The sequence below is a fragment of the Pseudophryne corroboree genome, chromosome 4 (genome assembly GCF_028390025.1).
Source record: "Pseudophryne corroboree isolate aPseCor3 chromosome 4, aPseCor3.hap2, whole genome shotgun sequence".
NCBI classification, from domain to species: domain Eukaryota; kingdom Metazoa; phylum Chordata; class Amphibia; order Anura; family Myobatrachidae; genus Pseudophryne; species Pseudophryne corroboree.
Window position 1 is genome coordinate 669,462,018 of NC_086447.1, and position 24,928 is coordinate 669,486,945.

A 24,928-nucleotide genomic window follows, 5' to 3' on the forward strand; every position below is an offset into this window, starting at 1 on the left:
TTTGCGGATTATATCCTTAACTATCTCCCCCTAGCCTTCAAACTACTGAGTTACGATTGTTTGTTTTTTATTGCTATTTTCTTTGTCTATGCAATCCACTAGCCTAATTGTACTTGTTCATTCGTATTCAGTACTGTAATTGATCTTCTTTATTTCTATTGGAAAACCAATAAAATCTATTTACAAAAAAAAAAAAGGGTATCGGACCTCCTGAGAGAGGCAGTCCTCTCCGCGTAAATATGGAGAGCCTGAACCACATCCAAAGACTGCTCTTTGGAGGACAAACCAGAAGAGATAAAAGCTGGAACCACAATCTCTTGGTTAAGATGGAGAGATGACACCACCTTAGCGAAATAACCGGGGCGAGTTCTAAGAACCACCTGGTCACGGTGAAAAATCAGAAAGGGTGGACGTCAGGACAAAGCACCTAAGTCAGACACCCTCCTAGCAGAGGCAATAGCCAGCACAAACACGACCTTAAACGTAAGATATTTAAGGTCCACAGACTCAAGAGGTTCAAATGGAGACTCTTGTAGGGCATTCAAGACAACATACAGATCCCATGGAGCCACAAGAGGGACATAGGGAGTCTGAATCCGTAACACACCCTGAGTGAAAGTATGAAGATCAGAAATAGATGCAATTTTTCTCTGAAACCATTCCGACAAGGCAGATATATGAACCTTGAGGGAGGCCAGATGAAGGCCTAAGTCCCTTGTTGCAGAAAAGCCTTGCCGTTCTGAATTTGTATGCATTGTAGTTCTTAGCAGCACACCAGTAAGAATTCCAGACCCTATAATAAATCCATGCCATAGCCGGTTTGCGGGCCTTCAGCACAGTTTGGATAACCGCCTTTGAGAATCCTTTGGCCCTCAGGAGTGAAGCTTCAAGAGCCACGCCGTCAAAGCCAGCGTGGCCAGGTCCGGGTAAACACAAAGGCCCTGAATGAGGAGGTCTGGGCGTTGAGGAAGTAGAAGAGGACGCTCTATCGATAGATCCTTCAGGTCTGAGAACCAGTGCTGTCTGGGTCACGCTGGAGCAACTAGAAGTAGTAGTCCTCCTTCTTGCTTGAACTTCCGTAGTACCCAAGGCAGGAGTGACACTGGAGGGAACACGTATGGCAGCTGAAAGTTCCATGGAATTGCCAGTGCATCCACAAACGCTGCTTGATGATCCCTTGTCCTTGATCCGAAGACCGAAACCTTTTGATTGTGTCGAGATGCCATTAGGTCCACATCTGGTAGGCCCCACTTGTCCACTAGGAGTTGAAAGACTTCTGGATAAAGATTCCACATGCCGGCGTGAACGTCCTGATGACTGAGGAAGTCCACTTCCCAGTTAAGGGACTCCTGGAATGAACACTGCGGATATTGCTGGCAGATGGCGTTCCACCTAACGAAGGATTTTTGACACTTCCATTATTGCCATGCGGCTTTGAGTGCCACCTTGAAGATTTATGTATGCCACTGTGGTGGCGTTGTCTGATTGTACTTGTACAGGCCTGTTCTGTATCAGAGGCAGGGCAAGAGTCAAGGCATTGATCACTGCCCGCAATTCCAGAATGTTTATCAGGAGGAGAGATTCCTCCCTGGCCCACCGACCTTGGAGAGAGTGCTGCTCCAGCACCGTGCCCTAACCCCGCAGGCTGGAGTCCGTAGTCAGTAGGACCCAGTCAGGGATCGAAAAGGGACGGCCCCTGATCAGCTGTTGGTCCTATAGCCACCAACTCAGTGACAGATGGACATCCGGAGTCAAGGAGATCATTTGAGACCTGATCCAATAAGGCAGGCCGTCCCACTTTGGAAGGATCAACCTCTGCAGAGGGCGGGAATGAAATTGAGCATACTCTACCATGTCAAAAGCCGACACCATGAGGCCTAGTACTTGCATTGCCGAGTGTATCGACACTCATGGCCGAGAAAGGAAGCATCTTATCCTGTCCAGAAGTTTCAGGACTTTCTCCGGGGGCAGAAACAGTCTTTGGCTGTGTGTGTGTCCAGTAGTGCCCCCAGGTGCACCATGCTCAGAGCAGGGACCAGCGAGGACTTGTTCCAGTTGATGAGCCACCCGTGGGCTTGCAGGAATTGTACCGTCAGTTCCAGATGACGGAGGAGAACCTCTTGGGATTTTGCCAGGATCAGCAAGTCGTCCAGATACGCCAGGATCCTGATACCCTGATGGCAGAGAAGAGCCGTCATAACGGCCATGACCTTGGTGAAAATCCGAGGGGTCATGGCTAATCCAAATGGCAGAGCCTGTAATTGATAATGTAGGTTGCCAATAGTAAACTGCAGATATTGCTGATGCGAAATGGCAATAGGTATATGCAGGTAAGTATCCTGTATGTCCAGGGATACCATATAGTCCTTGGGTTCCATGGTCAGCACAATAGAGCGCAGGGTTTCCATGAGGAATTTGGACACTCTCACAAATTTGTTCAAAGATTTGAGATTGAGTATAGGCCGGAAGGACCAGTAGGGTTTCGGAACTAGAAACAGAGTCGAATAGCATCCCCTGCCTATCTGGGACAGAGGTACCGGTACTACCACTCCTGTATCCAGAAGGGATCGTACAACCAAGTGTAGAGCCTGCGCTTTCAACAGATCTGAAGGAAGAACCGTTGTGCAGAACTGGCGAGGGGGACATCTCTTGAAAGAGACTGCGTACCTGTGAAAGACAACTTCTCACATCCATTCGTCTGAAGTGGTCTTTAACCAGACCTGGGCGAATTGTAGAAGTCAGCCTCCCACCCTGGGATCCCCCAAGGAGGAGGCCCGTCCCGTCATGCAGCAGGCTTGTCCTGTTTGGAAGCAGGCTGACGGGCAGCCCATGACTGTTTAGATTTGGGCTTAGTGGCTTTGGAAGTATGAGCCTGTCTCGAGTACGTCTGACCCTTCGCTTTTCCTGGAGGATGAAAGGAACGAAAAGTGGTACTCTTAGCCTTCGAAGCAGAAGGGTTAGTACTTGGGAGAAACACAGTCTTGGCAGTCAGTCGCAATTTTGTTCAGATGTCTCACTTAAAAGGGAGAGCCTCCAGGGTCTTTTTGAAATCCAGGTCCACCTTCCAGGACCTCAACCACAGAATACGGCGAGCCAGTATAGACGTGGTAGACGCCTTGGCTGCCATAACACCTGCCTCCAAGGACGCCTCCTGAATATAGTGGGAGGTAGTGGTAATATGAGACAGATATTGTCTGGCATTGTCAGATATATCCTGAGGTAGCTCTTCCTCCAATGCCTGAACCTATGCTTCAATTCCTTTCGTGGCCCAGGAGGCTGCTATAGTGGGTCTATGTACAGCCCCGGTAAGGGAGTAAATAGACTTCAGGCATCCCTCCACACGCTTATCCGTCGGCTCCTTCAGTGAGGTGACAGTGGTGACAGGCAGAGTAGATGACACCACAAGACCACGCGACATGAGAGTCTACCGGCGGTGGATTTCCCATTTGTTACTCAACTCAGCAGGAATAGGATAATGAGCTAGCATATTTTTACACAGGGAGAATTTCTTTCCCAGAGAAGACCAGGATTCCTGACGTATGTCAATTAAATGGTCAGAATGCGGTAAGACTACTTTAGCAACCTTCTGACGTTTAAACTTATCAGGTTTCTTAGACGCAGTAGTGGGATATACCTCATCATCAATTTGTAGAATCAGCTTAATAGCCTCCACTAGGTCAGGGACATCAACCTGAGTTGAAGGTTTCTCATCAGAAGCAACTGATTCAGTGTCTGACGGATCAGTAAATTCCCCATCCTCATCAGAAGAATTATCTGAAATGTTTGTGGATTGTGAGGAGGAAGCGGTCCGCTTAGATGACCTCTTGACCCCAGCGGGCATGAGGTAGACTTTTGTACCACCAAAGATTGATTTAATTGTTGTATCTGGGTAGACAGAGCTTCTGCCCAGGGTGGATTAACTACAGGGACAATCTGTGATTGCAATGGCACAGGAGGTCCCACAGGGGCGTAAGACGAGACACCAGCGTATGCAACATACTGGAGAATGCTTGCCATGGTGTCTCCTGAGTGACTACGGGAGCTGCGGGCTGACTGGGAGATGTATGGCACCCAGTACACAAACCATCAGTTATAACTTCCCCCTCAGGTAAATCCGTGGTGCACACCCTGCATGATGCAGAAGCATCTGCGGATTTCCCGCCCTGCATGGCAGACATGATAGTAGATGTAGCCGCAGAGCTAAACAGTACAAAATAGCCAGACAAACACAATACAGGTTGAGTATCCCTTATCCAAAATGCTTGGGACCAGAGGTATTTTGGATATGGGATTTTTCCGTAATTTGGAATAATTGCATACCATAATGAGATATCATGGTGATAGGACCCAAGTCTAAGCACAGAATACATTTATGTTACATATACACCTTATACACACAGCCTGAAGGTAATTTTAGCCAATATTTTTTATATCTTTGTGCATTAAACAAAGTGTGTCTACATTCACACAATTCATTTATGTTTCATATACACCTTATACACACAGCCTGAAAGTCATTTAATACAATATTTTTAATGACTTTGTGTATTAAACAAAGTTTGTGTACATTAAGCCATCAAAAAAAAAAGGTTTCAGTATCTCAGTCTCACTCAAAAAAGTCCGTATTTTGGAATATTCCGTATTTCGGAATATTTGGATATGGGATACTCAACCTGTACCTGCAAATAACCACCTTATGTTATGTGACACAAACAGAGGATTAAAGCGGTATGAAGTGACTGAAACACACAGTAAAACACACTAAATAGTATATACTGTGTAACACTATATATGAGACCCTGACGCACCTAGCCCCCCAGGGTACAGAATACAGTGATAGCAATAGGTGGGATACACTAATGAAATCCACACAGCAGCTACAGGCACACTCAGTTACAGTTACAATGCAGAAATTAATTAATTCAGACAAACATTAAAACTGCACTGGACTAGTAAAATCACATATAAATATATGTAGAAACAGATATAACAATGCACAGTAGATACTGGGTGTATATCTCAGAACACTTATACTAAATGTTCAGGCAGAAGCACACTTGATCTTAACTAACACTGTCTAAAATTACATGTAGAATACTTAAGTGACTGTAAAATCACAGCGCTGATGAGGCAGGCGGATTTACAGAGTAGACTTAGCCCAGCAGTCCCGGAGACCAGATACAGCTATGTGAGAAAATGGTGCCGAAATCTCAGTCAGGGAGTGAAGGAGAGTGATAAGCAGCTCCAGGGCGGGAACACCAGCAGTAGATGGTGCCTGGAGCTGGGGGAGGGGCTACAGGTCAGCACCTTATCCCCTCTGCTGGTCTTCACCACCGGGTACTGTGGAGCCTATGTAATATGGATTTCCTAAAATCCGACCTGTGCTCCCTGCCCTGGAGGATATAGTGGGGTCCCTGTGCAGTACAGTGTCCATGCCAGCATCGCGGTCCATTTCCTGGGGCCGCAACCGGAACGCAACTTACCAGCGGGTCTCGCCTGGGGGACCCTCTTAGCTCCTCCCTGATGTGCAGCCACGCGATCCTGGAGAGCGTCAGCAGCGGTATGCCTATGAACCGGTCGCCTCCGCTGCACGTACCCAGGAACCGGCAGCAGGAGTAAGCAGCGCTGCAGGGGAGGTGATGGAGCCGCAGCACAGCATGTCAGAATGATACAGAAAGTGCCGCGACCCTTGAAGTCTTCTAAAAAAGTTATTTTCAGGGCTGCCTAGCGCAGCCCCCCTGTTAGGTGACTTGCTCTGCAGTCACCAACTTACAAACTGAGCTCCAGTGTCCGGAGGCAGGGTTATAGAGGAGGCGGTGCAAGGCATCCTGAGAACAGTCAAAGCTTTAGCATTAGACAAGAAATGAGACTACGCTTCTAACTTTGATATATATTTATATAATCACAAATTAAAACCAATTACAATACATAGATACCAGCCAGTATCATAAAATGCACATATACTGTAATACATAAAAATATATACAATTATATTATATACCCCAGCTGCAGCGATATGGTAATCACAGATCTAAGCATAGATAATCCACACTAAATAAATACTACTACTTAAAATAGTTAATTCAATAGCAGTCCCAATGAGGCTTCAGCTAGGAATAAAACTGGAAGCCATGTTTGGAAATTAAATAAGCAAAGTTAGTATAGCAGCAAACTTTCTCCAAAGTGTTAGCACTTCCACAATGGTTAGTAATTAGAGCTCATAGTTCATGCAATACAGCACGTGCGTAGAATCCAGCAGTAGAATAAAAATATCAAAACCAGCAGATAGTACAGAAAGCACCATGCGATGCAATCAATTAAATACCTCTCCCAGTAAATAATTTCAGCAGGCAGCTTTTCTCCTGGGCTCATATGCTGGTAGGTAGAAGACTGGTTTCCTCCCCTTTGCAATGGGGTCTGCTGGTAACACTGTGGCCGGCCGGCTCCAAGACTTTTAACACAAGCAGAAAAGTGCTGCAGTGTCTGCAGTGTCTAATCCCCCAAAAATCAATTTAGGTGAGTCTTTTAACGCGTTTCCCCACCTCCCTCCGGATTCAGCGGCTTCATCGGAGGGAGGTGGGGAAACGCGTTAAAAGACTCACTGAAACTGATTTTTCACCACTGTGATCGGAGGTATCCGCCATTGGCTGCAGCACCTATTTGTTTTTTCATCTACGATCACCCAGAGATGACTGCACACAAAGGTTAGAGCACCAGCAGCCGGGGAGGACGTTTTGCAATAAAGTGCTGTGAGGAGCGTTCGCCCAGCCACACCTGCGTTTTTCCTGGCATGCCTGTGTTTTTCCGCACAGTCCCTGAAAACGGTCAGTTGCCACCCAGAAATACCCACTTCATGTCAATCACTCTGTGGCAACCAGTGCGACCGAAATGCATCGCTAGACCCTATGCAAAATGACATCATTTGTTGTGCCCGTACGTCGCGCGAACAAATTCAGCTAGCGATCAACTCAGAATGACCCCCCATGTGCGCTGTAACACCAGTTATTTCCTTTTTTTTAATTTTCATAATAAAGTCCCCTGCAGCCCCAGAAGGGTATGTTGCTATCCCGCATCCAGGCTGCACCTGCCCACTTCGTAGAGAAGTGGGCAGGATGAGTATAAAAGCAAAAAAAAAAACCACAGCGATAATGTGAAGGGGGTGGGGTTAAAAGATGGGAATAACATAATTTAGCCCCACCCCCTACCTCATCTTGGGGGCTGGTGACATGACAGCCCGGCTCCATCCACTAAAGTTAACTGGTGCGTCTCTTCTCTGGGCTTCTCCCGGAGAGGAGTGAGAAAAAGTAGGTAAGTATGACCCAGAGTCTTATCTGCGCACACATGGGCTTATGTGGCGCCACGATGGGCGCTGGGAGGGATTCGACTGGATCCCTCCCAATGGGGAAATAAGATAGAAGCTCATAGGTTTCTAAAGGGCAACACTATCTAAAGATGGTGGTGCAAACCATTCCAAGCACCAGAATCTATCACATTTCGGGGCTTGGTGCAATTGCGGTAAGCAGCCAAACCTCAGAAAATTGCATTTTCTGAGGTTTGGCTGCATTTTTAACCTTGGAGCATCTGGCCCTAAGTCAGGGCCGGATTAAGCCTTGGGGGTGCCCGGGGGACTTAAGAGAGGGGGACCCCGATGGAAGGTGGCAGATGTATATTAAATAGTGCATATCTCCCAACATGTCCCATTCCAGGAGGGACAAAATGCTCTCTACATGGACTTCCCACTTAATATATGATTGGCGTCACCTGTGTTGAGCTATTTAATTGATAAGAAAGGTACTTCAACACAGCTGATTGCAATCATAAAGAAGGAAGTCCAGGTAGAGAGCATTTTGTCCCTCCTGGAATGGGTCATGGTGGGAGGTATATATTGTGCATATTAAATTTAAACCAATTGTGTTTATTAGTTTTTACTAATAGTTTAATAATGCCTGGGTACTGTTTATAGCTCCACCTAATTGAAAGACAACTATTTAATAAACTATTCTTGTAGTGTAACAAAGACAACTTAACTTTAAAATAAACATAGAAATATAAAATAATTTATATTGTCACATGCAAGAATAGCAGCAGCCTCTGTACTACTTACACACTGGGACAGGACTCAGGAGGACTATCTGTGTGTGTCTCTATCGCTAGATCCAAATGGTTTAGTTGCATAACAGTTTACACAGGATTTAGACACCCAAGTGGAGGAGGAGAAGCTGGGAATCCCTGTGTCACTTATAGCTCTCTCCACCCTCCTATCTCTCTTCTGGTCAGAAAGCTCTGTTGGTAGCTCATGAAAAAAATAGGATTTTAATACCTACCGGTAAATCCTTTTCTCTTAGTCCGTAGAGAATGCTGGGGACTCCAAAAGGACCATGGGGTATAGACGGGATCCGCAGGAAACATGGGCACTTTAAGACTATAAATGGGCGTGAACTGGCTCCACCCTCTATGCCCCTCCTCCAGACCTCAGTTATAGGAACTGTGCCCAGAGGAGACGGACATTTTGAGGAAAAGGATTTTGTTAAACCAAGGGTGAGATACTGTCAAAGTCGAAAAATATTGCAGTACACACATCCAGTACAAACTACACACAGATGGCCTCCGTGTAAGTACTTATTCTGCCGTGTGTGCACATATTCGCAATTTGCGTATGGTCGCTCCCGCGGTCCTGCGTATTAGCGCGTGGTATGAGTATTTACGGTAGTGTTAGTATTCGCATGGAAAAGCCATAAAAACACATTACATATTTAATCCAAATAGTGCACTATGTACACATAGGGGTATATTTACTAAGGTCCCGATTTTGACCGAGATGCCGTTTTTTCTTCAAAGTGTCATCTCGGTAATTTACTAAGCAAAAATCACGGCAGTGATGAGGGCATTCGTAATATTTTGGAAGTCCTAGGAAAAAATCACGAATCAATACACCATCGGTCAAATACGCCTGCAATTTGGTAGAAATTGGTCATTTACTAAAAAGTGCAAAACACAAACACTGCCGACAATTGCCAAACACTGCCGTGCTGAAATACAAATCGTGAAAAAGTGCTAAAAAAAAACAGACCTGCTTTTTTATCCAGTGTTTGTATAGGCATGCAGGGATCCATGAGATCCGTGCATGTTTTTCAGTGGGAAGGGGTGGGAAATGTTATAATTTTTCATTAAAAAAATCCGTGGGGTCCCCCCTCCTAAACCAAACCAGCCTCAGGCTCTTTGAGCCGGCCCTGGTTGCAAAAATATGGGGAAAAAATTGACAGGGGTTCCCCCATATTTAAGCAACCAGCACCGGGCTCTGCGCCTGGTCCTGGTTCCAAAAATACGGGGGACAAAAAGCGTAGGGGACCCCCGTATTTTTGAAACCAGCACCGGGCTCCACTAGCTGGACAGATAATGCCACAGCCGGGGGTCACTTTTATACAGTGCCTTGCGGCCGTGGCATCAAACATCCAACTAGTCACCACTGGCCGGGGTACCCTGGGGGAGTGGGGACCCCTTCAATCAAGGGGTCCCCCCCCCCCCCAGCCACCCAAGGGCCAGGGGTGAAGCCCGAGGCTGTCCCCCCCATCCAATGGGCTGCGGATGGGGGGCTGATAGCCTTTGTTGAAAGTAATGAATATTGTTTTTAGTAGCAGTACTACAAGTCCCAGCAAGCCTCCCCCGCAAGCTGGTACTTGGAGAACCACAAGTACCAGCATGCGGCAGAAAACCGGGCCCGCTGGTACCTGTAGTACTACTACTAAAAAAATACCCCAATAAAGACATTACACACACACACCTTGAAAGTATAACTTTAATGCATACATACACACCACCATATACACATACTTACCTTATGTTCACACGAGGGTCGGTCCTCTTCTCCAGTAGAATCCATGGTGTACCTGTTGAAAAAATCCTACTCACCAAATCCAGTGTAGAGGGCTCCTCGAATAATCCATTTGTAATCCACGTACTTGTAAAAATAAAAAAACGGGACACCCGACCACAAACTGAAAGGGGACCCATGTTTTCACATGGGACCCCTTTCCCCGAATGCCAGAAACCCCCTCTGACTGATGTCTAAGTGGGTTTCTTCAGCCAATCAGGGAGCGCCACGTTGTGGCACCCTCCTGATCGGCTGTGTGCTCCTGTACTGTCTGACAGGCAGCACACGGCAGTGTTACAATGTAGCGCCTATGCGCTTCATTGTAACAAATGGTGGGAACTTTGAGGTCAGCGGTGAGGTCACTTTCGGTCAACCGCTGACCACAAAGTTCCCACCATTGGTTACAATGGAGCGCATAGGCGCTACATTGTAACACTGCCGTGTGCCGCCTGTCAGACAGTACAGGAGCACACAGCCGATCAGGAGGGTGCCACAACGTGGCGCTCCCTGATTGGCTGAAGAAACCCACTTAGACATCAGTCAGAGGGGGTTTCTGGCATTCGGGCAAAAAGGGGTCCCATGTGAAAACATGGGTCCCCTTTCAGTTCGTGGTCGGGTGTCCCGTTTTTTTATTTTTACAAGTACGTGGATTACAAATGGATTATCCGAGGAGCCCTCTACACTGGATTTGGTGAGTAGGATTTTTTCAACAGGTACACCATGGATTCTACTGGAGAAGAGGACCGACCCTCGTGTGAACATAAGGTAAGTATGTGTATATGGTGGTGTGTATGTATGCATTAAAGTTATACTTTCAAGGTGTGTGTGTAATGTCTTTATTGGGGTATTTTTTTAGTAGTAGTACTACAGGTACCAGCGGGCCCGGTTTTCCGCCGCATGCTGGTACTTGTGGTTCTCCAAGTACCAGCTTGCGGGGGAGGCTTGCTGGGACTTGTAGTACTGCTACTAAAAACAATATTCATTACTTTCAACAAAGGCTATCAGCCCCCCATCCGCAGCCCATTGGATGGGGGGGACAGCCTCGGGCTTCACCCCTGGCCCTTGGGTGGCTGGGGGGACCCCTTGATTGAAGGGGTCCCCACTCCCCCAGGGTACCCCGGCCAGGGGTGACTAGTTGGATATTTGATGCCACGGCCGCAAGGCACTGTATAAAAGTGACCCCCGGCTGTGGCATTATCTGTCCAGCTAGTGGAGCCCGGTGCTGGTTTCAAAAATACGGGGGACCCCTACGCTTTTTGTCCCCCGTATTTTTGGAACCAGTACCAGGCGCAGAGCCCGGTGCTGGTTGCTTAAATATGGGGGAACCCCTGTCAATTTTTTTCCCATATTTTTGCAACCAGGGCCGGCTCAAAGAGCCCGAGGCTGGTTTGGTTTAGGAGGGGGGACCCCGCGCAATTTTTTTTAAAAGTTTAAACATTTTTTTTTTTTTTTTACAAGGTGCACAATGAAGCCCTGCACGGATCTCTCAGATCCGGCCGAGATTCATTGTATTAAAGTCGGCAGTGTTTTACAAGTCACTCACGTAAAAAACACTGCCTAAAAAAACGAATGACATCGACATCGGAAAAACCGAAAATGCAGAATACGGCAGCTTAGTAAATTAGTCGTAATCAATTCAAAAAGTTGCATATTTACACTTTCGATGTCATTCGTGATTGAACTTTGACCTCAAACGGGAAAATACGATTCTTAGTAAATTTACCCCATAGTCTCCCTGCATCACACCAGCAAGTTACAACAGTTTAAATGGTATCAGAACAAAGGGATTCACCTTTACAGGATAGGAGGGGACAGAACAAGGTTATAAGGTGGTGTTTGGTATCCAGCTGTAGGGTATTTTAAGGGCAATATTCCGGTGTTGGTTTGCAGAAGATCGCACGCTCCTGTGAATAGTTATGCGCAGGAGCAGAATATAAATATAAACTGTATTTACTGTACATTTGTTATGCAGCGGGAATCCAGAGGAGACCACCTACAAGTGCATCTGGAACAGACATCGCCCACCTATTCAAACCAACCTATGACCTCTCCTGTACTGTAAATGACCATCCCTGTGCCCAATGGACAAAGAGATTACAGTATCCATTGTGTTAGGTTTTGGAAGATTGTATAAAAGAGCCAGCTGCATGCCTGGTCACACACAGACTCTTAAGGTCATCTACCCTGATGACTGAGGACCAGACTGGGAAGCGCAGGCGAAAACCAAACAAGTATGTACCATTGACTGTAGCCATTATTCTATTGTATTGTATTGTTTATATTGTTACCCCCTGCAAGTACAGAACCGTTGGTGGGTTAGACCCCAACCTAGTTTTGAATTACAATTGGTGTCGTGTTCCATTTCCTTGCTAAGGTTTAAAGTGTATTTACAGCCACTCGGGCTGCTGCATTGTGCTAACAGCGTATAGGCCTGTGTACGCAAACTGTGTAGTCCCTACGCCCTTTTGGGGTACATACGCAGAGTGCGTACCCTGTGCGACCTTGTGTACGTAAGGTTTGTAAATAATATAAAGGTGAAAGGTTAATTACTGTGGCCGCAGCGGCTCAATATTAAAGTGTATCAAGTGTGTTTAAGTTATATGCTTTTTAGTCCTGTAAGTATACTAGCGTTTACAATTGGGGGCATCGTCCGGTTTTCACATGGTCACAGCCTAACAGGTCATAGCAGACTTAATCTATCAGCAAAGGGCGGAAAGTCATCCTACATAACCTTTTCATGGTCGATAGATGTGCTGAAAACCCTATTTGTGTGCTGTTAGATTGCGTCTGCTCTGTCTGGTCTGCAGAGATGCTGATAGAGCCCGTAAAACAGGGGAGAAAAAGCTATTTAAAAATATGTGAATTTTTTTTGGGGCACCAAAAGCGTACACAAAAGGCACCGATACTTTGCATACCCTCTCACATTGTTGCAAAACAAAGTTCAAATAAGTCATATTGTGTTTGATTCAGATTGGATTGTTTATCTGTTAAGTAGATTTAAAAGTACATTTAAAAGTTGCTGCAAAGCCTTGATATAGTTTTTTTTTAAAACTCATGCCTAAAATAACTTCTGGTGCTTGTATAATTTGTGATTTCTTTGTGACAAAGGAAGCCGCATGGTCTGTCCTCCATTTTGGACTAACCACATGGCCTGTCCACCATCTTGTGTAAACCTCATGGATGTGGAAGGGGGAGGAGCAGTGGCCATTTTAGGAAGGTCACTTTCTAAATAGCTGATTTTCAGTCTGCTCAGAACAATCAGTTTCCTTTGTCACATCAACACCATTTATGAGTTACCAATGAATTTATTTAACCCATGCCATAGTCAATTACGAATAGTTTCAATTGGGCCTAGTAAGAGAGAAATGGTGAGATAAATGCTTGGCTTGGTGTAAGAAATTGCACACAGAAAAAAAAATACTTTTTTTTCTTCTTCTTTCCCAGGATTTAGTTAACTCTCTGTTTGCTATAAGATAGGCATTGAAATGTTAATTAACTGGTCCAACCACTAGTACAGGCAGGCAAAACATCTTTGATATGCAAATTAGAAGCACTGAATGGGTGAATGAGTCTTATAGGAGACCAGTAAATTATATATATATATATATATATATATATATATATATATATATACAAACGATACTGGTGGCACTCAGAATTAAATAACAGACGACAACTAAACTGGTTCCAGTCGACGTTTCGGGGACTGCTCCCCTTTATCAAGACACAACCAATACCAATGAAAACAACATGTATAAATACATAAAAGTAACTCACCAAACACCAATCGCGCCATTGTCCGCGCCCCCCCCGACGCCCGGTGATGACATCACCCACACGATCCCGTGTGAGGAATCCCCGTCAGCTGTGTGAGGCACGCGGTCCTACAGTGCAGTGTATATCGGGTGCCTAGCAACGATCCCAAGGAGGCCTAGCTGGCGCTCACTTCCGCTCCTATGGCACGGCGTCATGACGTCAGACGCTCCATGGCCGTGGGCGGGGGGAGGCCCCGGATCACCCATTGGAATAGGTTGCTAGGCATCCGCACAACACCGAGCGAATGGCGTGATCTAGTGTAGACACAAGTGAAAAAAACAAAACATAAACACAATACAAGTGATAGACTGAGGACATGGATATATCTGTGAACCTAAGGTCCACATATTAAAGATATAAGACATCCGAAGCACAAAGCTCTAAGCCCGTCCCATTCTATAATTGCATATAGATGTAAACACTAGTAAATCAAGCTTCCAATGTCTAAATATTTAAATTAGTCAATGAAAAAAGGACAAAATCCTGACTTAGACACATAGTACCTGCAATACCCATGCTAGATCGAGAAATATACTCTATCCGACCAAGTAGTGCAGATACTATTAATGTAACAATACCCAATTAAACTGCATGATAGTTTAAACCAAAACCAGAAGTTAAAAATTTATAAAAAGCAATTGAAGCTTAAGGCTTCATTCAATCCATATGGTTGAACTGTTTGAAGTTTATGGATCCACCATGCCTCTTTCTGGAGGAGAGTCCTTCCTCTGTCACCTCCCCTCCTATTAGCTGGAACATGGTCAATCAAACGATAACGTATGGTGGCCAATGAATGACCGAAGTTCTTGAAGTGTCTGGCTACTGGTAAATCGCTCCCCTTACCTTCTAAGGCTGCACGAATACTTGATCTATGCAAAGCAATGCGTTCCTTAAACTGCCGTATACTCTTACCTACGTATAACTGGCCCCAAGGACATTTAATATAATATACTATAAACTTGCTAGTGCATGTCAATGCATGCCTAATCTTGAAGGACTTTCCAGATCTGGGATGTTGGAATTCATCTCCTGTCTCCAGGCAACTACAAGTAGTGCACCCTGTGCACCTGTAGTTGCCGGGTTTTCGTGTGAGGAAATGGGCTGGTCTATCTGGGCCCATCTCTGAAATGTCATTATGGACTACAATGTCCTTTATGTTCCGGCCCCTCCTATATGAGGCCATCAACGATCTGTCCTTCAATACTCGCAAGTCTTTGTCCCTGGTGATAACCGGCCAGATGTTTTTAGCCTTGGTAACAAGATGTTTACTTGCCGTGGTAAAATCCTGCGTCCAAATCATCCTATCTTTGATAGACTTCTCTCCCTTCTTCATTAATGCTGTCTGTCGTGAAGTAGACAGTGCTTTTGATCTGGCTTTCTGTAAAGATTCCGCTGAATATCCACGTGCTTCAAATTTCAGAGACATGTTCTGGATCTGTAAATTGGCATCCACTTCATTGTTACAGATCCGTATAATTCTGAGGAACTGTGAGTTTGGTAGACTCCACTTTAATGATTCAGGATGATGGCTATTCGCTCTTGAAATCGTGTTCCGATCAGTCGGTTTGTAATAGATGCTGGTATTGATGTTGTGAGCCATGTCCAAGGAGATAGCCACATCTAAATAATGGATGCTTTCAAAACTACATTCGTAGGTAAATTTAATAGCCGGATCCTTTGAATTGACACCGTCCATCATGGATATAAATTCCTACTCAGTGCCGGCCCAGATCATCAAAATATCGTCGATATAACGATGAAACAGTTTGATGTTACTTGCTGCATCCCTGGTGTCAAAAAATAAACTTTGTTCTACCTCACTCATGAACACGTTAGCGAAACTGGGTGCCATGCAAGATCCCATGGCACATCCAGTTCGCTGACGGTAGATTTTTTTATCAAAGAGAAAATAATTTCTCTTAAGTGTGAGACCCAGTAAGGTCAAAAACAACTTAATATCTGGGCCTGTATATTCAGTTTGATTCATGAGGAAAGTTTCCATTGCCTGTAGACCCTGATGATGTGGAATGCTTGTATATAAATTGATGACATCAATGGTACAATGCAGATGTCTGGCTGGCAAGGGTGACAGAGCTTGTAGAGTGAGAATCAGTGAAGTGGTGTCCTTTAAACATAACGGAAGTTTTTGAATCAGTGGTTGAAGGTAATAGTCAAGAAATTGAGAAAGATTGTAATATAGCGAGTCTCTTGCTGCTATGATGGGGCGACCGGGAGGATTCACAGCGTCTTTATGAAGTTTGGGTATGGTGTAGAATACTGGGATGGCAGGCCATTCTGTACTTAAGGCGTCTTTGGTATATGGCGTAATGTGGTTGTCAAGAACTGCTTGTTGTAGAATGTTATCCAGTTCCACCTTGTAAGCTTTGGTAGGATCCTCTTGTAATAATTCATATACTTTAGGATTGTCCAACTGTCAATATGCTTCTGTTTTGGTATACACTGAGGTCTTGGACTACCACCCCACCGCCCTTGTCCGCTGGCCGTATGGTGATATCTTTGTAGCTTCCAAGATTTTTTAAGGCTGTACGCTCTTTGAGGGAGAGGTTGTGTGTGCCCTTGAACAAGTCAGGAGTGCTTTCATTGATATAAGATTCCATGCAATTGGTGAAGGTCTTAATACCTTTATTATATGACAATGGAACAAAAGTTGATTTCTTGGTTACCGGAACAATGTCCATGGTATCCATTTTGTCTGCGAAATGTTCCTTTAACTTGATGCGTCGATTTAATTTGAATAAATCAATCTTATTGGTGAAAATATCCGGCTTGTTTGTGGGTACAAACGACAAACCCTTATTGAGGACAGAGATCTCATCTATTGTAAGGGAGCGGGCAGATAGATTAAACACTACGTTTTCTTTAGCGCCGGCTTTGACGGCTTCCCTTTTGTTTCGGCCCCCCCGGCGGGTTTGGGCTCTTTTGAAACCTCGTTTTTTGACCGAGTTTTAACACCAGTGGCACAAGATTTTGTGCCGAAGTAGAAGCACCTTCCATATCACTTGATGACAGTGCCGTACTGGATTGGTCTGTTTCCAATTCGAAGCGCCTTGGCTTTCTTTGGAACCTCTGTTTCCTTGGTTCCCAGGTCCTTTGTTTTGGACCCAACTATAGACCTGGTTTAGATCATAATCTCTATTAACTGTCACAATTTTGGATTTCTTAAAGTTAATGAGATCCGTTTGATATTGATCAATCTGAGCTGATAGTTTCTCCAACCAGTCTGGAGGCGACTCTGTTTGAATTTTGATAAGGTGAAGATTTTCAAAGGCAACAATCTTCTCTTTAGTGATATCTAACTCCCTTATAGATTCAGCAATCACTAATAAGATGAGATCAAATGAACACCGATTTAATACTGCAGCCCACTTCCTGCAGAAATCGGGATTATACCGACCAATCGTCAGCGTATTCCTTATTCTAAAACCTCTTAGGATGCGTTTGTCCCTAAAATAGTCAGATAAAGTTACCCCATGTAACAAAAAGTCCACTTCGCGTTTTCTAAGTTTTGTAAGCTGTGCAATTAAATGTTCCACTGATTCCTCACTTACAGCAGCAATCAGATTAGGGGCAAACAATATTGCTTCTGCTTCTGTGTCAGTATGGGTCAGGGTTTCCCCTTCAGGTAAAATTGGAGTAAAGAATCCAGGTATCTCAGTGTGTTCAGACATGACCAATCACCACAAATCTTATGTACAGTGCAAATTCTTCCTCTTGTGTGTCACATAAAATTGAAAGAACTTTTAAATAGCAGGTGCCATGACTAGTAGCACCACAGTGTTACTGCATAGAAGAACAAACAAATGTCCGGCACTCACGCTTATAAGCTGTATACTGGTCTGGTTCACAACCTCTCCATGGAGCATGTAGACAAACGATACTGGTGGCACTCAGAATGAAATAACAGACGACAACCAAATTGGTTCCAGTCGACGTTTCGGGGACTGCTCCCCTTTATCAAGACACAACCAGTACCAATGAAAACAACATGTATAAATACATAACAGTAACTCACCAAACACCAATCGCTTCCATTGTCCGCGCCCCCCCCCCCCCCCCGACGCCCGGTGATGATATCACCCACACGATCCCGTGTGAGGAATCCCCGTCAGCTGTGTGAGGGGCGTGGTCCAACAGTGCAGTGTATATCGGGTGCCTAGCAACGATCCCAAGGAGGCCTAGCTGGCGCTCACTTCCGCTCCTACGGCCCGGCGTCATGACGTCAGACGCTCCATGGCCGTGGGCGGGGGGAGGCCCCGGATCACCCATTGGAATAGGTTGCTAGGCAACCGCACAACACCGAGCGAATGGCGTGATCTAGTGTAGACACAAGTGAAAAAACCAAAACATAAACACAATACAAGTGATAGACTGAGGACATGGATATATCTGTGAACCTAAGGTCCACATATTAAAGATATAAGACATCCGAAGCACAAAGCTCTAAGCCCGTCCCATTCTATAATTGCATATAGATGTAAACACTAGTAAATCAAGCTTCCAATGTCTAAATATTTAAAAGTCCTTCAAGTCCTTCAAGATTAGGCATGCATTGACATGCACTAGCAAGTTTATAGTATATTATATTAAATGTCCTTGCGGCCAGTTATACGTAGGTAAGAGTATACGGCAGTTTAAGGAACGCATTGCTTTGCATAGATCAAGTATTCGTGCAGCCTTAGAAGGTAAGGGGAGCGATTTGCCAGTAGCCAGACACTTTAAGAACTTCGATCATTCATTGGCCACCATACGTTATCGTATGATTGACCATGTTCCTGCTAATAGGAGGGGAGGTGACAGAGGAAGGACTCTCCTCCAGAAAGAGGCATGGTGGATCCATAAACTTTAAACAGTTCAACCATATGGATTGAATGAAGCCTTAAGCTTCAATTGCTTTTTATAAATTTTTAACTTCTGTTTTGGTTTAAACTATCATGCAGTTTAATTGGGTATTGTTACATTAATAGTATCTGCACTACTTGGTCGGATAGAGTATATTTCTCGATCTAGCATGGGTATTGCAGGTACTATGTGTCTAAGTCAGGATTTTGTCCTTTTTTCATTGACTAATTTAAATATTTAGACATTGGAAGCTTGATTTACTAGTGTTTACGTCTATATGCAATTATAGAATGGGACGGGCTTAGAGCTTTGTGCTTCGGATGTCTTATATCTTTAATATGTGGACCTTAGGTTCACAGATATATCCATGTCCTCAGTCTATCACTTGTATTGTGTTTATGTTTTGTTTTTTTCACTTGTGTCTACACTAGATCACGCCATTCGCTCGGTGTTATGCGGTTGCCTAGCAACCTATTCCAAAGGGTGATCCGGGGCCTCCCCCCGCCCACGGCCATGGAGCGTCTGACGTCATGACGCTGGGCCGTAGGAGCGGAAGTGAGCGCCAGCTAGGCCTCCTTGGGATCGTTGCTAGGCACCCGATATACACTGCACTGTAGGACCGCGCGCCTCACACAGCTGACGGGGATTCCTCACACGGGATCGTGTGGGTGATGTCATCACCGGGCGTCGGGGGGGCGCGGACAATGGCGCGATTGGTGTTTGGTGAGTTACTGTTATGTATTTATACATGTTGTTTTCATTGGTACAGGTTGTGTCTTGATAAAGGGGAGCAGTCCCCGAAACGTCGACTGGAACCAGTTTGGTTGTCGTCTGTTATTTCATTCTGAGTGCCACCAGTATCATTTGTCTACATGCTCCATGGAGAGGTTGTGCACCAGACCAGTATACAGCTTATAAGCGTGAGTGCCGGACATTTGTTTGTTCTTATATATATATAGCAACACAATTTTTGAGAGGCACTCCTCGGCTTTGTAAATAATTTCCACAGCTACAACTGCATGCTTTCAACGTTTCAGGTGCACTTTATTAGCACCTTTCGCCTGACGAAAGGTGCTAATAAAGTGCACCTGAAACGTTGAAAGCATGCAGTTGTAGCTGTGGAAATTATTTACAAAGCCGAGGAGTGCCTCTCAAAAATTGTGTTGTTGTACATTGTGCCCTAGAGGTTCGGAGGGGGCACCCAGGTACTATCTGTTACTGTTTTATGGAGTGCCGGTCAAAATTGCTGGATTATGTATATATATATATATATATATATATATATATATATATAATATTATTGTAATTATGGGTATATTTATATCAATGTATGTTCTGCAAGATAGCTATCCAATCTGAATCATATCATTTAAATTATAGATTATTGCATTCATTTAGATCTGTGTGAAATCGGATACATTTGTTGCTATATAGTTAAAATTGAAATAACAGTATTTAAGGAAGTAAGTGTAAAGACACGAACACAGGTCTGCATAAAAGTTTATACAGAACAAGTTGTGTCTAGTGGGCGATAGTAGGTAGTATTGCTCACATTTATAGAGTTGTGTGATTTGTTTTATTGCGGACGCACGGTTTTGTACACGTGTCTCGGACAAAGTACAGGACTGCGCACGCAGCGTAAAAGACACGCACGCCCGTGTGTTTATGCAAAGTGCGTAAGAGTGCGGATGATAAGTACAAATTACACGGTAGTTTCGTTCAGTTAAAAGGTGGGACAGTAGCCATGCTACAATAGCACATAACTATCCGGTTTCTAAAACAGATTAGTATAAAACTTTTGTTTAAACTGTATTGCCGCTGGGGGTAAAGCTGCCGACCAGAACGAGTGAAAAATTTTCTGTACAGAAAAACAGAGCATATTTGAATGAGTGAAAGCAGGAGTGAGTGAGTTGAACCCCGTGGAATTCGGGATCCCGTCGTGTGGTACACCAAGTAAGTGGAGGCTCGGTGGTGTGAGGCGGCTGACTCACGTTAGTATAGATTGAAATACGCAAATCGTGAGGAGATTTGCAAAGGAGCATAATAGGGAATTGTGCATTGTGTAGTATTGAAGTAAAAAGGTTTTTTGTTACGCTCCGGCTGAGGGTCACAGTTTGTACATCGACTCGTGGTCGTACGGCAGATAGGTAACAAGTACGTATACATTGTGCGATTGGACCGCACGTTTGTAGGTGCAATATAAAGCGCCACTTGATACTTTCTTTTTACGAGCTTTTGTGTAAAATCGCGGTATCATTAGCGCTGTGTAGAGCATACGCAAGCGTGATTTGTGTATAAAAAGTGCATAGGGAGTTTTCGCTGGTCTCTCTCAGGAAAATCTCAAGCGGTGGATATTTTCTGGAAAAGGTCATTCCTAACACTTCCAGTAAATATAAACCAATTAGGTCGACCTCACTGGGTACGCGGTGGTCACTATTGGAGTGAGTCGTAGTACTCGGCGGAGAAGGAGTGGGTGAAAGCGCTCTAAGAACTTTCACCGTCTATTCGTCTAGTGCAATTGGGGATTGCGTAAAAGGAAAAAGTCCGCGATGGGATCCAATTGCACAAGCGGTGGACGTATGGTAGCCAGGATTCAGGTTGAAGAGCCACGGCCCAAGGGGTCAGCGAGGTTTGTTATGTGTGGAAAATATGGTCCACACACCGAAGACTTTTTGTCTGAATGGGTACGTATGACTGACAAAGATAGGGTACCATTCCCTAGGGTGGGCAGCTTTGAACCAGAGGTAATGCAGAATGTAAGTAGTAAAATATGTCTGCTTAAATCCAGAAAACAAAGGATTAGACATAACGATTGTTTAAAACTATGGCAACAAGAGGGGGAAATGCAAAGGGAACAAATTCACAAAGCAGGTTCCAAACCTAGCAGGAATGAGGACACAAACACACCATTATCGACACAGGTCGAGAGGGAAGAGATGGCTACAGTCAATGGTATATCTGTAAATGATAGTAGAATGCAAGAGAAATGTATTAACCCTAATTTTTGCAAGATGTATCCTGTTTTGAAGTCTTTTCAAGGTTATAGGTCACAAGAAGATGAAGGACCCAGCCCAATCGCAGCTCTCATTCAGGCAGTCACCTTGCAGGAAACTCAGGTGGGGCCTGTCCATCCAGTTAGAGCAGTAACAGTATTCCCCACTGAAAGAACTGGTGAGGTCACAACTACCGGTAAGTGTGAGACGGGTCATTGCACAGAGACAACAACACCTTACAGCAAACAGATTAGGAACGGAATGGTAGGATTACATCCTGTCTTGGAAATAGTAACTCCCAATGGGGGAACCGATAGTCAGGGAGTAATCCTCACCAGGAATAATGCAATGTATTGCCCGTGGTCCAGAGCTGAGCTGCGGTCAATCATTTCAGAATTCCCCGATCCCCAGAAGCATTTAGCCAGATGTCAGAAGTTTATCAGAGATCTGGGTAATGCTCTTGAACCAGCTAACAAAGATTGGCGGATACTTTTAAAAGTGTGCCTACCCCCTAATATTGACACCCAAAAATCTATCACTGATTGTAGATTAGACTCGGATGGTCCTATGACTAACGAACACAATCAGGAGAATGTGGAACGAATTAACAGGCAACTAGAGTTTTATTTCCCCATTACTGTTAAGTGGAGAAGAATTTTCTCCATAAAACAAAGGGAAAATGAAATGGCATCTGAATATTTCCATCGGGCTCTGCAAATAATAGATAAATACGTTGGAGTATCAGATACAGGGAACGATGCGAATTACAGGGAGATGGCTGTCTCTGTGCTAATGGACGGGCTCAATAAGACAGTAAGGGACAGGGTACAAACATTTTTGCCTAATTGGAGAGGGGCCACAGTAGCTTGTCTTAGAGAGTGCGCAATGGAACACCACGAGAATGTTGCTAGGCGCAGGAAACAACAGGAGGATAAACTGATGACAATAAGTGTACAGGCTCTTGCAGCAAAGCCTCATCAGCATAAACCCCAAAACCCGGGTAGTAAGAAAAGACCGATAATATGTTACATTTGTAGAAATAAAGGGCATTTTGCCAGAGACTGTAGGAGTAGTAGAACACATAGTCAATATAGACCCCTAGACAGAGAAAACAAGCCACATTATTAAACATATAGACGGGATCAAGGGACATATAGTAAGGAATCATAAGCCATATAGAAAACACAGATTCGATTAATGGGAAGAACGGAATAAATGCAACTTTACCCTTTTGACAAAACTTGCTGGGGTTAAGATGAGGCCTCTAAACTTTTGCTTCTTTCTCTAGCAGAAATGGTCCCTGATTAACTTAACAGGAGTTTTGTTAGATATGGTATACATATAGCGTGCTCCCGCCCAGCAAGTACAAAGTATGTTGGATACCCACGAAGACTAATATTGCATTTCACTGTTCTAGATGCATGTCCATCACAGGTAGAGGAAATTATCTCACAGATACCGGGTTCCCTATGAACTTAGGATGGACAGGACACTGGATTGATGGCTGGGATAGTCCCAGTAGAGATATGACACATAGAATTTTTTTTAGGGGTATAGCCAGTAGAGAATCTCTTCCCCATAGTGCCCAATCCAGTTGTCAAATTTTATAAAATCCTCTTTGCCTCTACAAACTTATCTGTTACTAACCTCTACGTGATTTTTCTTCAAAGTTTCCTCCTCATCTCTTATGCTCACCGACAGGAGGGTACAATACATGGACCCGATTACAGTTCAAACGCCACATGCCTACTTAGTCCTTCAGAGTTCAGCCCAAATCCAGTATATCTCACCAGCACAAGGACACCAGTATTTATGCAGTGTGCCTGGTCATGCACAAAGGGTGGAGAATGAGAATACTGGTGAAGGGAGACTGTGTACAGACACCGATATGCATGATGGTGTGGCAGCCTGTTGGTGAATGCCAAACCTGACATTTTTTTTTAATTTACTATTTTTCCCCTCTTTTCTCTCATCCAGAGACGGTTTACTTCACACAACTGATAACACACAACAGTTAAACAAAATGCAAAATTTGTGTTCCCTACAGGAAAGGGCAGTCTGGAGGGCAAAGGGATATGGCCAGGAGTCCTCAGGACTTTGGACAGGTGGACACGGTAAGCCAGTAGCCCCCAGAGTATATCTTCCAAGTCTAGCTGAGGTGGCACACGATCTGACTCATCTAGGCAAAGAGGGTATGTGCAAGCTGGAAAGAGCCTACAGGTGTGCACCAGGATTCTCTTCTCATGCAGGTAAGAGAGACATGTTTTACTTGCTTGAGGAAGAATATTGGAAAGACAATACCAACAGAGCCATCTCATATCCCTCCGACAGACGGACCTTTTCAGGTAATACAAATCGATTTCATACAGTTACCACCCTATAGGAATTTGAAATATGTTTTAGTTTGCATTGATGTATTTTCCAATTGGGTAGAAGCGTTCCCTGCTGCCACAAACACTGCTACGTTCACTGCAAAGAAAATTGTGCAGGAATTTGTGTGTAGATATGGTATCCCTAGAGTAATTGAAAGTGATAGGGGTACCTGAAGTCTTTCAGGTCATGTGCAAACTGATGGGAACAAGCTGAGCAAATTAATGGCTGAAACTGGATTGTTGTGGCCAGAAGCTTTGCCACTAGTGTTGTACAGCATCAGAACCACTCCCAGGTCTCCACTTAACTTATAACCCTTTGAAATTATTTTTGGTCGACAACCTCATGTAATGATAGACCCCCAGGATGATTTGAAATGCAATAATGAAGTGACTGTGAAATATTTGGTTGGGATGAGCCAGCAGCTGAGAAATCAACAAAGAAATCTAAAGCTGGTGATTCCTGAACTACCGAACAGTGATTGTCATGACATTGAGCCTGGGGATTATGTGACAATTTGAAATTTCTTATGCTCAGGTTGCCTCATAGACAGGTGGGAAGGACCATATCAAGTCTTGTTAACCAGCACGACAGCATTAAAGGTCGCCGAAAGAGAGACTTGGGTCCACCCGTCCCACTGCAAGAAGGTCGCTGACCCGGAGAGAACTCGTGACAAAGTAGTTTGGTAACTGTGCGTTCAAAGTGAACTGGGCGTTCAAAGAGCAAGGCAAAGAGACACTAGAGTGTTTGTTCCGGGAAAGTTGAGAGGCAGGACTGTTGAAAGGCACCTGAGCAACAAGATCTAGGACGGTTGTCGCACCATTGTCTTTTTTCACCTCCCTCTGCATTTTCCTTTCTTTTCTCCTTCTTATTTTCCTTCTTTCCCCTAAAAAAATGGATCTATCACAAGAGACTGCGTTTCGGGTTCTACTAGTAATTCTGTTTTTGATCAGGACAATTTGTATTGGTGAGGGTCCCAGAGAGGTCGAGCAGGGATCTGGAATGGGCTCTGATGGCG